Raw genomic sequence first — 7,046 nt, forward strand, 5'->3', positions numbered from 1 at the left:
ACCTGGTGTTGCTACAGCTGTGGCATAGATTGTAGCTGTAGCTTGGATTAGATCCCTGGCCTGAGAATTTCCACATGCTGCAGGTGTGGCCCAAAAGAAAAAGAAAAAAAAAAAAAAGCCTTTAACAATAAAATTGTCTTCTTCTTTTAAATTACATTTTTTTTTTTTTAATTTTAGGGCCACAGGTACTTTGTATGGAAGTTCCCAAGCAAGGTGTCAAATCAGAGCTACAGCCGCCAGCCTACACCACAGCCACAGCAACGCTGAATCCTTGACCCACTGATCAAGGCCTGGGATTTGTCGGGTTCGTTACCACTAAGCCCACAATGGGAACTCCCAATAATATTGTCTTTATTATGATTTTTTTTTTTTTGTCTTTTTGCCATTTCTTGGGCCGCTCCCGTGGCATATGGAGTTGCCCAGGCTAGGGGTCTAATCGGAGCTGTAGCTGCCAGCCTATGCCAGAGCCACAGCAACGAGGGATCTGAGCCGCGTCTGTAACCTACACCACAGCTCACGGCAACACCGGATCGTTAACCCACTGAGCAAGGGCAGGGATCGAACCCGCAACCTCATGGTCCCTAGTTGGATTCGTTAACCACTGCGCCATGACGGGAACTCCTATTATGATTTTTAAGAACCAAAGTGGAATGAGTGTCAAGGTGTAGTCATCCCAGGTGTGATCAACTCTCGGCTCCCCAGGGGAATTCTGCCTCTTTTCTCCCCATCCCTCAACAATATCTGGCTCCCTGAACAAACTGATTATGTCTCAGAAAAATCTAGAATTAAAGGGGAGAGCATCCCCATAGCTTCTCTTTCTCAGCTTGTACGATGCATCCTTGAGGGAAGGGAGATGGGCCATGAAACACTAAGTCTTCTTGGAATGAAAGCGGGAAAATACCTTGCTTGGTTGAGGCTGAATTTCCCATGGCAGTGGGAAGAGAGCAGAAAAGGCTCAACAAATTCTCTCCACCTCGGTAAATGGCAGAGAGAGGCCCTGAGTCCCGGTTCTCTGGGCAGGTTCCTTCCTGGGTGGATCCATGCACAATTACTTCCTCCTGGTTCGCTGAGCCTGGTTCGTTTTCTTGCCCAAAGTGCTGGGAAATGCTACTGGACATTGGTTTTAAAAACAACCTCATGAGTCAGTGCTTCCAGGGCATCTGAAAGAAGGGAACCCCAGCAGCTCTCAGCCGTTCTCCTGGTTTAATTCACTTTGAGCAGCCCGGGCTGCATGATTTTGATACAAATCCCAGGATTCCAAGAAAACTGTTGGGACAGGCCGTTTACCATTTATAGGAGAAGCTGGCACTTCCTAAACACAGCTTCTAATGCATCCCTACAAAGCTGTACTGAAATGACATGACCAATAAAGAGTTTGAAAATGCCTTTTGCACAAAGAGCCCTTGAGTTTTCCTCAACATAAAACCCTGCCATAAACATTCACAAATAACATGGGAATTTAAAAACCAGGAAGGAAGTGATAGTTATCTCATGCGGAGAGAAGGAACTTCCTTCCAAAGACACAAGGGTTCTGTAGATGCTTGTACCCCATCCAGCTTCCACCTGACAATTGAGTGGATATGCAATGACTTCCAGCAGTAATTTGCCTGAGTATCTCAGCAAGCATTCAATAGCAATTGGAGTTTGGCAAACTTATCTCAACAATATAGTATATCTCAAAAGCCCGAGAAGGACATGAATGGTTAAATATTTGATTTCAAGATCTGAGAAAACAAAACAAAACAAAACAAAAAAAACAACTCCAGGCCAAATTGAAGTTGTTAGAATTCATAATAAGAAAAGGACTCTCCTGGAGTTCCGTGCTGGCTCAGCAGGTTAAGGATCCCTCAGGCACTTTTTAGACAATAATGGTCATCCAGGAAAAATTCCCTATTCCTTGAATTTTTTTTTTCTTTCTCTTTTTGCCTTTTCTAGGGCCACTCCCGAGGCACATGGAGGTTCCCAGGCTAGGGGTCTAATCAGAGCTGTAGCCGCTGGCCTACGCCAGAGCCACAGCAACACGGGATCCGAGCCGCGTCTGCGACCCATGCTACAGCTCACAGCAATGCCAGATCCTTAACCCACTGAGCAAGGCCAGGGATCGAACCCGCGACCTCATGGTTCCTAGTCAGATTCGTTAACCACTGTGCCGCGATGGGAACTCCCCCTTTTCCTCGAATTTTATCATTCACCCTTTATCCTGATCAGCTTTCTTACACAGAGACCTAAGAAAGTTCTTTTGAAAAAAGAAAAGCGTTAGGAAAGGAGCAGGGATACTTATTGTGTGTGGAGTTTATGCCAGATGCTCTACTAATTATACAGTTAAATTAAACTTGATTATCAAAAGAACTATTCCTATGTTATCGTAGTTTTACAGATGAGGAAAGTAAGAACTGAAATCCTGGAGTTCCTGTTGTGGCTCAGCGGGTTATGAGCCTGTCTAGTATCCATGAGGATGTGGGTTCGATCCTCAGCCTCACAGCCTATGGGTGTTCCCAGGCTATGGGTCCAATTGGAGCTACAGCTGCCAGCCTACACCACAGCCACAGCAACGCCAAATCCAAGCCATGTCTGCAAATTATATTTATTTATTTATTTATTTATTTTTGGTCTTTTTTTGCTATTTCTTGGGCCACTCCCACGGCATATGGAGGTTCCCAGGCTAGGGGTCGAATCGGAGCTGTAGCCACCGGCCTAAGCCAGAGCCACAGCAACGCGGGATCCGAGCCGAGTCTGTAACCTACACCACAGCTCACGGCAACGCTGGATCGTTAACCCACTGAGCAAGAGCAGGGACCGAACCTGCAACCTCATGGTTCCTAGTGGGATTCATTAACCACTGCGCCACGACGGGAACTCCATGTCTGCAAATTATACCACAGCTCACAGCAATACTGGATTCTTAACCCACTGATCGTGGCCAGGGATTGAACCCACAACCTCATGGTTCCTTGTTGGGTTCCTTTCCACTGTGCCACGACGGGAACGCCATTGCTGAGTTTTCTTTCAGTGCAGTGCTGATCTTGACTTTGTGTAGGCTGTTCTTTTTTTTTTCCTTTGGCCGCACCCAAGGCATGTGGAAGTTCCCAGGCCAGGGATTAAACCCATGCCGCAGTTTCAATCTGCACCACAGTTGTGGCAATGCCAGATCCTTAACCTGCTGGGCAGCAAGGGAACTTCCTGTCTGGGCTATTTTAAACTTCTGTAGGAGCAGAGATTAATTTACAGATGTCTGCCCACTAGTGATGCAAATAATACCTGTCTTGCAAAATAGTTAACCTCAAGACATTACAGTGCATGGCTTATTGCACATTAACCAAGTTTGTATCTGCCTGGCGATATTATTCTTATATAAATATCCCTTTCAACTGGTTTTAACATCTTACTGGTTCTCTTATTGACCATAAGTTGAATAAAATCTTTGATATGCATTTCTTATATTACATAGTCGTGATTTTCTTTTAAAAAACAGAATTGAAATTCACATAACATAGAATTAACCATTTTAAAGAGAAACAATTCAGTGGAAAATAGCACATTCACAATGTTGTACAACCATCACATCAACCTAGTTCCAAACCATTTTTATCGCCCCCAAATAAATCCCCTTATCCATTAAACACATACTTTCATTCCCTCCTTCCCTCAGTACCTGGCAAGCACCAATCTGCTTTTTTCTCTTGGATTCACCTCTTCTGGATAATTCGTATAAATAGAATCATATCACATGTGATCTTTTGTGTCTGACTTCTCTTCACTGTGTATGCTTCAAGGTTCATTCTTGCTGTGGCATAGATTAGCATTCCTGATTTTCCTTTTCATGGCTAAATAATATTCTATTGTATGGATATACCGCAATTTATCCATTCATCTGCTGATGAACATCTGGATAGTTTCTGTCTTTTGGTTATTTTGAAAGGTGTTGCTATGAACATTTATGTACAAGTATTTGTTTGAATACTGTTTTCAATTCTCTTGGGAGCTGCTGGGTCATATGGTAATTCTGTTTATGTTTCTGAGAATCCACTAATCTGTTTTCCACAGAACCATCATAATTCAATTTTATCTTTTTGAAAATACTTGAGAAGTTACCAGATAATACTCCATAAGTTATCATGAACTTAATGCTATGTTTAAATCATCATCTTATGTTTGTTTATTGAGCACTGAGACAGATCAGGTGAGTTCCTTATGTAATTTTAGGGATTTTTGCATGGGGCTTCAATTTCTTTTCTTTCTTTGTTCCTTTTTTTTTTTTTTTTTTGCCTCATCTGTGGCACATGGAATTTTCTGGGCAAGGGATCGAACCCACCACACCACAGCAGGGGTCCAAGCTGCTTCAGGGACAATGCCAGATGCTTGACCTGCTACAATAAAAACTCCTCAGTTTCTTGAAAGAAGTGTTTCCAAAAGGGGATCGTAGATTTTTGGCTCTATTTCTGTACCTATTTCCCTGGTTGGGATGGCCCTGCCTAAAATAAAAATTCAGAACCCTTGGATTTGGTGAGCTAAGGATCTCCCTTCCATACACACACCATCGTGTGCTTCTGTGACTCTAATTTTTCCAGCTTTCATGGTGAACTACTCGACATTCTAGATGAGTGTCTTAAAGCTGGTCAAGTGAGTTATCTGGTTTTTCTTCAAAGTACATGCGTTTTGTAACCAAGTGCTAGGTACTATTCCAGGTGTTGAGAATTTAGCTGTCAACTAGTGAAAATGGGCCTCTAGAAGCTTCCCTCCTTATCGTCAGGTTTTATTAGCCAGGGAGCCATTATGTATCTGCTTATCTGCTTTGGTCCAGAATATGTTGCTATTATAATCTAAATCTTAGAGGAAGAATTTATTTCCAAACTCTTACTATAATCCCTAAATACTGACAGCAGAAGAAAATTACATTATCCTTCTCTTTCAAGATTTGCATTCTAAAATATGAAGGGGATGTGGACGTATAGAGTGTTTCCAACAGGTTGAATAAAATACCTGCGCTGCATTCTGCACACAATGGAAATCAATGTGGAAGCCCCAGGAAACCAGCTGTTTAGTATTCTGTACTGAGGCAATACATTGTGCATTTGGTAGCAGCAGACATGATATGCATTTTAAGAAAAGTCCATTCTTTCCCAGCATTATCTTTGCTTTCTTGAAGGTTAGTTGGCTCTTTTAAACTTAGCAGCTAATTTTTCAAATCCTCAAACGTTTTAAATGAATACGATACGAAAATCTTGATCAAAGAATGGATAGGCAATGAGATCCTGCTGTATGGCACTGGGAACTATGTCTGGTCACTTATGATGGAGCATGATAATGTGAGAAAAAAAGAATCTATACATGTATGTGTAATTGGGTCACCATGCTGTACAGTAGAAAATGCACAGAACACTGTAAACCAGCTATAATGAAAAAAAAATCATTGTATATATATAAAAAGAAAATCTTGATCAAGTAAAATTAGTTTACGTTATATTGCTTTAAGCTTTTTACTTTCTGCACTTTTGAAGCATTAAAAAAAGGGGGGCATTTGGAACCAGAAAGTTTTCACAGTTTAGAGAAAACATCCAAAATCTAAATTAAAATATGAAATCAAACAGGGCAATAAATTTAGAAATATTAGACTTAAAGATGAAAATGGCTTTTACTGCAGGGTTGGTACTCATTACGTATTAAAAAAACCCTGGGAGTTCCCTGGTGGGCCAGTAGTTAAGGACTTGGTGTTGTCACTGCTGTGGCTCAGGCTGGATCCCTGGTCCAGGAACTTTCACATGCCACAGCCACAGACAAAAAAAAAAGGGATAATAAAACTATATGTATGGATATACAGAAAAATTAAGAAAAGGTGTGTCTGTGACCTCTACTTCCTTTCTTGCAAAGCTTCTCATGTCGAGAAGATTATTTCTGCAGCCTAAAGCTTCTGAAAACTTGGCTCAGATTTTGTGTGTGCGAATGAGTACGTAATGTTTAACAACTTTTATTATTCATACTAAATAATGCTCTTTTTGTTTGTCGCAATGATGCCAAATGCACTTTTGATTGTCTGGTTCTAAAAAACCCTAAATGTCTTTAGTGGATTTCAGATATGAGAGTGCCGATTATGAAGATAGGAGTGCCTGTTTAATGCTAATTACTCTCCTGGGACTTATGCACATAGTACACATTCACCATGGCTGACACTTGATTTTCTAACTCTGAATGGTTCCTATTCTGTTGTCTTGAACCCTCTTGACAGGAACATTTTTGTGTTTTTTGTTTTGTAAATTGTCTTTATGGTTAGTGAGAAAAGACTTAACCAGGAATTAATTTCTCTCTGGTCTGCCCCATCATTCCTTTGTACATAAACATCCTTTTGGTTTGGGTTTGTTTTTTTTCTTTAACTTTTTTGGTTGTTTTTGAGTGCCCTGTGGCATATGGAGTTCCCAGGCCAGGGATCAGATCTGAGCCACAGTTGCAACTTAGGTTACAGGTGTAGCAATGCCAGATCCTTTAGCCCACTGTGCTGGGCCGGGGATGGAACCTATGTCCTGGTGCTGCAGAGATGTTGCCAATCCCGTTGGGCTACAGTGGGAACTCCCATCCTTTTGGTTTTAAAAGCCAATGTGCAAATTGAGTGAAGGGTACAAAGGACCTCTCTGCACAATCTTTACAACTTCCTCTGAGTCTTATTTTTGTTTTTAAGCCAATATGCAGATATATCTAAAAGAACTGAACACAGGACTTCAGATCGTTGTGTACTCATGTTCATAGCAGCACCAGTCACAATAGCTAAAAGGTAGAAACAACCCCAGTGACCGTCAACGCAGAAGCAAAATGTGTTACGTCCATACAATGGAATGCTTTTCAGTCATAAAAAGTAATGAAGTCCTGAAACACACACTACAATATGGACGGAACTGTTTTTGCCGCACCCGCTTCCCGGGCTAAGGGTTGAATCTGAGCCACAGCAACCCCAGATCTGAGCTGCATCTGTGACCTACACCACAGCTCAGGGCAACGCCAGATCCTTAACCCACTGAGCAAGGCCAGGGATCGAACCCGAGTCCTCATGGATCCTA

Source organism: Sus scrofa, chromosome 12, assembly GCF_054392235.1.
Source record: "Sus scrofa isolate SSC_HxYL_T2T_F1_AM1 chromosome 12, Sscrofa_HxYL_maternal_Yorkshire_Landrace_v2.0, whole genome shotgun sequence".
Classification (NCBI taxonomy): Eukaryota; Metazoa; Chordata; class Mammalia; order Artiodactyla; family Suidae; genus Sus; species Sus scrofa.